Here is a 7,797-nt window from a genome sequence, read left to right as displayed (position 1 = left end):
AAACCTCTGCTTTAGCCAAATTAGACTACTTGCTTTTCTCCAGCTATTCCTAGGTTACACTTTCTCTGTGGTTTTACTAGTGCTATTTCCTATGCCTGCTTCGTCGACTGAAAGTATATCCTTCCTCCACAGCACAATTAAAGTGTTGTGTCCTTCCTAAAGCCTTCCCTTGGGTCATCAACCAGTGAGCATCTCTGCTTCCTCTGATGGCATGTCACATTTGGATAGTGTATCTTTTTGAATGTTGTCGACTACAGAACAAAACACCTGTCTCAAATAATTTCAGTCATAGAGGCAATGCACTTCAATCCTGAGGTATGATGGCTGTAGGTCAGTTCATTTAATAGCTCAATGATGTCATAAAAGATGCAGGTCCTTTCTACTTTCCCCATCACCCAGCCTAGCTCTAGTCCTTTGGTAAATGTAAAAGAGCCACCATAGTTCTAAATGTCACTTACAGACATAAATACAGCCAGTGTGTGAAAACAGCTTTTGTCCACCCTGGTTTCTTTTTAAGAACAAAGAAACATTTCCAAGAACCTGACCATAAGACTTTTTCTCATGTTTCATTGGCCAGCATAATGTCACATGCCCATTCCTAAACCAGTCACTGCCAAGGGGAATGCAGTTTCAGGGCCCAACCCATTGAAACACAGGTTTAGTAGAAGGATTCCCTGAACAAAACTGGATTGCTCTTAGAAAGGAGGAATGATGGATGCTGATGAATGGTGCTTGGCTTAGCTGTTAATCCTTCTCTAAACCAATAGGCCCTCTCAATATACATGATGATTATCTGTTTCCATGTTTAATTCCGCTAATAAACTTAAGTCTCCTTGAGGACAGGTTTTTGTTTTATGTTTAATGGCATGAACTCTAGAGTCAGACAAATCTGGGTGGAAACTAACGTGATAAACTCATTCCAATTTGCCCAAGACTTTCCTGATTTTGGGGGCTTCCCAGGTGGTGCCAGTGGTTAAGAACCTATCTACTAAGGCAAGAAATGTGCGATGTGGGTTTGATCCCTGGGTTGAGAAGATCCCCTGGAGGAGGGCATGGCAACCCACTCCAGTATTCTTGCCTGGAGAACCTTGAGAACAGAGGAGCCTGGTAGGCTGCAGTCCATGGGGTCACAAAGAACTGGACATGACTGAAGTAACTTAACATGCTCACACCTCCTGATTTTAGCACCCAAAGTCACATATCCAGAGGAGCCCATTAGCCCCAGGTAAACCATGACAATTGGTCACCCTAGTTGAAATCTCATCTCTGTCATATACTGGATGCACAATCTGGAAGTCAGTTTTGTTCAAGACCTACTGCTTGAATGCCTACCAAATACCAGGCGCTGTTTCAGAAATTTCGCCTTGTTTTTCTGACTATGCTGGCACTAGCTCCCTCACTTCCCGCAACCTTGCTAATGTTGCCCCAGGATTGCCTCGTGTGTGACCCTCTCTCTGCACCGCATCACTCAGAGATGATGTCAGAGGAAGCCTGGCCGCCTGACGAATAGGGCTTGGGAAATCCCCAGGACTTTGCAGACACTGTTTCTGGCTTGAAAAACAAAAACACCCACAAAACAGCCAAGGGTCCCAATCTACTCAGGGAACATACTGTCCCCTCCTGTTTGCAGGGCCATTTCTTGGACAAGCAGCGGCTCTGTTTGCTGGACTTTTGGCCCCGTGCAGTCACCGTGAGGCAAGGCACATCTCATACAAACAGGCCAGTGAAATGAGGTAATTGCGGCTTTCGATGAATGCTATTTCTGTCCTGGGTGATGCTGCTTGGGATGGGAAGAGCGAGAGCTAGTGGATCTGACACGCTGTGGCTCTCCTCACAGAGTGGAGACAGATAACCCAGGGGTGGGAAAGCTGCCTCCTGTTTCTCCTCCTAATGATGAGTGAATACCGTACGCTTTTTCAGAAAAGACCTGCTCCATGTTGGAAATCCCTTCCGAATGCCGGAACTTTTCCATGTAGGCAATGAGGCTGTCCTTAAATGTGACTTAACCAAGCTTTACTGAACATAATATGCGCCAAGCCTGTTATAGATGTCATCATTTCCTCTTCACAAAGATCCTCAGAAATAGGTACAATTAATAGTCCAGCTATGGAGAGGAGCAAAGGATGACTCAGAACGGTGGGTTCCTCAGGTCACAGCACTGACATGAGCAAGGCCAGCGTAAAGCTCTTTCCATAGCAAGAGCTGTTCCATTGCACCACTGTTAATTTTAGCCATTTGCGTTGAATTTTTGTTGGATTTTGTCCTTTCGTGCTACGTTGAAATGGGAAACAGAAAACAAGATTTCCTTTTAACGCTTTTCATAGCCACGTTCTGTATCCAAATACGGTGACACTTTTGGCTGCTTGACCTAGAACCCACTTTTTTTCACGTTTGGATTGTGTTTTGTGTTGTTGTTTTTCCTTTTATCTTCACCCAGTGGTATTCAGTTTCACAACACTTGTTGGGGTTATCAGTGCATCTACGTCTCAGATTTCCTTACCACCGTTTCTCATTAAACGTTTAGTTTAGTTTAAATAAATCATCCAAATAATAGCATAACATTAAATTGTTGTTGTTGTTGTTGTTGTGTGTGTGTGTGTGTAGGATAAGTTGCTTCAGTTGTGTCTGACTCTGTGCAACCCCATGGACTGTAGCCCGCCAGGCTTCTATGTCCACGGGATTCTTCAGGCAAGAATACTGGAGTGGGTTGGCATTCCCTCCTCCAGGGAATCTTCCCGACCCAGGGATCGAACTGTCGTGTCTCTTATATCTCCTGTATTGGCAGGCAGTTCTTTACCACGAGTGCCACCTGGGAAATCCTTAAATTGCTGTATAAAGTGTAAATAAACTCTTCTGCAACCCAAGGGACTATTTCATGGCTAAAAGATACAGATATGGTTTAATAGGCACTTTGGGTTATCTTGCGGAAGATGTGTCTGGTTAACAATATCTGGTGAAGGATGAGCTTTTGGGAATGAGAGCAAGGTCCATCATATTCTAACACAGAGAACTTTGGCATTCACTTAACCTTCCAAGATTTAGTTTCCTTATCAGAAATATGGGAACTATGCACGTGATTTTTGCATGTATTGCACAATATAGTGTATGAGGAGAAACATTCAGCAAAGTGTCTGATGTCTTGTGCAAGCTCTGTCAATGACAGCTATGCCTTATTATTGAGGATTGCTATTTACACTTTTTTGTCAGCTACTCAGAAGCCTTTCATGGTCTATTCCCCAGGTCATGGACTGTGTTAGATATTGTTATTTTTGAAAAAGTGAGATGTTGTGCTTATTAATGCATGTGCACACCCATAGCACCATTTCCATAAAGACTTTCTGTGCTTCATGTCCCATGCTCTTTCTCCTCCAGGGAGAGGTGGAGATGACCGTTGTGCCATCAGTTATGGTAATCTGTTGACCAGAGTGCAACCTTCAAGCTTCGCAGGTGCTCAGCATTCAGTCTCTAACCTTTTGCCGTATTGCCATTTCCCCTCACGTCTCTGCTCTCTTCGACTCCTCAGCCTCACTGATTTTCCGATACTGAGCGATTTACGGATCTCTTACTTCCTGACTTTCTAACCATGTCCTCGGGGTCTCACCTTCCACTACAAGGAGTTAATCAAGGTATTTTGATAGACAAACATTTCCCACCCCAGGAGGATTTTAAGGCAGCTGTTAGGTTAATATATCTATTTCTTCCCCCTACAATTAGAACAGAAGGATGTACATAATCCAAGAGGTTACTAACTGCCTGAGCCACATTGAGAGGCAGGTAGGAAAGTTAGAGCAGGTTTCACTAAGCATGGGTCATTTGTGCTATTGGAACTGAACCTTGAAGGATGAGATAGCCAGGGAGTCAGCCCTAGGTCAATGCTATTTCAGGTCGCAATGAGACAGACCCAATTAGGTGAGCTCCCAGAGTGCTCAGAGGGAACATTCACCACCAACAAGGACCATTAGAGTTAAAACAAGTTGCAAAATCAGGAAAGGACTCCTGAAGGGTGAGGAGGGGAGGTGTTTCTGGACATTTGTTCTGAGTTGGAAAACAGTGTTTGTATGTTCATTAAAACAGCATCAAAACAAAAGGCCCTCCAGGAAGTCCCAGTAACCAAGGTTATCAGTATTAAGAAGGCAGAGCCCTAGTCCCTGGGTAGACGTTCTATCATGAAAAAGCCCCATTTAGAAATATTGATGAATTGATCTATATCATGTGTTCTTTTTTAATGCTTAAAACACTGGTGGTGTGTTTACATAATTGGAAGGAGGAGGCAGGAAATGGAAGGAAAGCCGTATTATTCACTTTGAAAGTGCTTCTGAATGAGTAAAATGAGGGCAAAACCTTGCAAAGAAGGTTTTCAAGAGTTTTGTTCATAGAAGCACCAGACTGGAAGAAGGAGGTTTTATATTTGGTGTGTGCTTAGTCGCTCAGTCGTGTCTGACTCTTTGTGACCATGTGGATTGTAGCCCACCAGGCTCCTCTGTCCATGGGGATTCTCCAGGCAAGAATACTGAAGTGGGTTGCCAAGTCCTCCTCCAGGGGATCTTCCCAACCCAGGGACTGAACCCAGGTCTCCCACATTGCAGGTGGATTCTTTACCGTCTGAGCCACCAGGGAAGATTTGGAGAGAATATCAAAGCAAAACTCTTTGGAGAGCATATCAAAATAAAGCTCGAGAGGTGAAGCAGCTAAGGGCAGACATGTTCCTGTAAGTCTGTCATTGTGTCCATGTCAGCCAAACAGCAGACACTACAAATACTCAGGTCCAGGTTCTCTCTTACCCATCCCTCCTCACTCTCACTCTACTAGTTCTTTAAGTTATTGCTCCTAAATATGTCTTTATTCTGTCAAATTCACTCTCCCTACTGCTACTACCCTGGTACAAGCACATTTATATTTTTGCTTTATTGCTCCAGCTTATTCTTTAAACTTTGACTTGCATTCAGAGGATTCAAGGATCATGTTAAACTGCAGATTCTGATTCAGTAGTGCTGAGACAAGGCCCAGGATTCTGCATTTCTATCAGACTATCAAGTGATGCCTTGGTGGCTGGTTGGAGAACTACACTGAGAGAGGTGATGTAGTAGGGATGGAAGGCAGGTCATGAACCTTCCATAATTCATGTTCTTACACTACCCCAGGCAGCCTTCTAAAGGGTTTTGGAAGTAGACTTTATCTAGAGGATCCCAGAAGATGAAACAAGGGCTGCTGGATGGAATTAAAGCAAAATCTCACCGTCTGGAAGATGATTCTGACATCAAGAGCTGTTGAACAATAATTTAGACAGTATTATGAGATGAGTTTCCTTCATTATGGGGCTTTCCTGGTGGTTCAGCCATGAAGAAATTGCCTGCCAGTGCAGCAGATGCAGTTTTGATCCCTGGATCAGGAAGATCCCCTGGAGAAGGAAATGGTAACCCACTCCAGTATTCTTGCCTGGGAAACCCAATGGACAGAGGAGCCTTGCAGGCTAAAGTCCATAGGGTTGCAAAGAGTTGGACATGACTTAGTGACTAAACAAAAACACCCTTCATTATAAATATTCAAGAAGAGAGAAAGCAGTATTTTTCTGTCGTTTTATTGGATTGGCCAAAATGTTCATTTGAGTTTTCTGTAAGATGGTATGGAAAACCCAAACAAACTTTTTGGCCAACTTATTACTACAAACATTTCAAACATAATTCTTGATTCTACTATTAGCATCTTACTAGATAGCGTATTTAAAAGCAGAGACATTACTTTGCCAACAAAAGTCCGTCTAGTCAAGGCTATGGTTTTTCCAGTGGTCATGTATAGATGTGAGAGTTGGACGGTGAAGAAAGCTGAGCGCCGAAGAATTGATGCTTTTGAACTGTGGTGTTGGAGAAGACTCTTGAGAGTCCCTTGGACTGCAAGGAGATTCAACCAGTCCATCCTAAAGGAGATCAGTCCTGAGTGTTCATTGGAAGGACTGATGTTGAAGCTGAAACTCCAATACTTTGGGCACCTCATGTGAAGGGTTGACTCATTGGAAAAGACCCTAATGCTGGGTAGGATTGGGGGCAGGAGGAGAAGGGGACAACAGAGGATGAGATGGTTGAATGGCATCACTGACTCGATGGACATGGGTTTGGGTAGACTCCGGGAGCTGGTGATGGACAGAGAGGCCTGGCGTGCTGCAATTCATGGGGTCGCAAAGAGTCGGACACGACTGAGCGACTGAACTGAACTGAACTGATATGGTTGCTTTATCCATCCATCACTCTGTTTATCTGACAATACAATATTGTTTTTTATGCCTACATAGCCTTTACTGAAGTTCAATATTTGTTTATTTTTTGTGGGATGAAATTTACATGCAGTGGACACACAGATCCTAAGTTACTATTTGAAGAGATTTGATAAATGCATATACCTTTGTGACCCAAACATCTATCAAGATATAAAACAGTACCATCACACAAATTTTTTCATCCCACTCCACAGTCTTCACTCCTGTCATCCTAAATGCAACTATTTTTCCTAATGGGCTTTGCCATAATTTAATTTTGCTTCTTCTAGACTTCCACATCAGTGAGATTAGAAATTACTTACTCTTTTGTGTGAAGCTTCTTTGGCACTAAGTTTTTGAGATTCATCTGTGTCATTACATAGTTAAGAGGCATGCAATAATTAAGATTCCTATAGTGCTCACTTCAGCAGCACATATACTAAAACTGGAACAACACAGAGAAGATGAGCATGTCCCCTGTGCAAGGATGACATGCAAATTTGTGAAGCATTCCATATTTTTATGTATTCCTATGAGTGATTCATGTTGAGGTTTGACAGAAAACAACAAAGTTCTGTAAGGCAATTATCCCTCAATAAAAACATAAATTAAAAAAAAAAGATTCCTGTAGCATAAGTCTGTAATTTGTTCTTTCTCATATATGGCTCTTTAAAACAATCTGAGATATGATTAATATAGCATAAATTTACCCCTTTAACATAGACAAATTAGTGGTTGTTAGTATATTCACAAAGTTGTGTAACCATCACCACTATCTAACTCCAGAAAATTTTCATCGCTGCCAAGAGAAATTCCGTACACATCAGCAGTTACTCCTCAATCCTTCTTTTCGTCCCAGACTCTGGCAATCATTATTCTACTTTATATCTCTATGGATTTGCCTATTCTGGACATTTGACATCATATTCTCTATTATGAACTTATCACAGTGGTTTTTTTTTTCTCCATCCTCCTGTTGATATAAACCTGGGCTCTTACCAGTTTTGAGCTATATGTTAAATATTCTCTGAATATTCATGTAAAAGGCATTTTATGGGCATATGATTTTATTTTCTTGGGCCAATGCCTATAATTAGGATTACTGGTGGATAGTATTGTTATGTTTAGTTCTATAAGAAACTGCAACAAATATTTCCAAAGTGGTTGTACCATTTCACATTTCCATGAACATTGTATGAGAGTTCCAGTTGCTCTACATGCTCAGCCATTTGGTGTTGTCAATCTTTTATTTTTTTAATTTGGGCTATTCTGGTGGGTACAACAATATTTAAGAGACAGGTAGATAGAAGTTAAGTTTCCTTTAGTATGAGGAGCTTGGACAGCAATGTCTCCACAGAGCTCAGAGCTTCTGGGGTTCCAAACCAAGTTACATGCATCCTTGTGTTAGCTTTATATTGCTGTCATTAAAAAAGAAAAACAAAACAAAAAACTACCACACACAGTGAAATAAAACAACACATATTTATTATCTCACTGTTTTCTAGGCCAGAAACCTGGGTTCACTCAGATGTTTCTCTGTCTTCAAT

The 7,797-nt window shown here is 42.0% G+C and overlaps 1 non-coding gene across 1 annotated transcript; it reads left to right on the top strand.

The window, feature by feature from the left end:
- The first annotated feature begins 6,665 nt into the window (after positions 1-6,665).
- On the top strand, positions 6,666-6,772 carry LOC145521577 (U6 spliceosomal RNA). The gene has a single exon (XR_014065503.1). It is a non-coding gene; the product is annotated as a U6 spliceosomal RNA (small nuclear RNA).
- Positions 6,773-7,797: the final 1,025 nt, after the last annotated feature.

Source organism: Giraffa tippelskirchi, chromosome 1 (genome assembly GCF_054371585.1).
Source record: "Giraffa tippelskirchi isolate mGirTip1 chromosome 1, T2T-mGirTip1v1.2.pri, whole genome shotgun sequence".
Lineage (NCBI taxonomy): Eukaryota > Metazoa > Chordata > Mammalia > Artiodactyla > Giraffidae > Giraffa > Giraffa tippelskirchi.
This window is presented reverse-complemented; position numbering and strand designations above follow the sequence as displayed.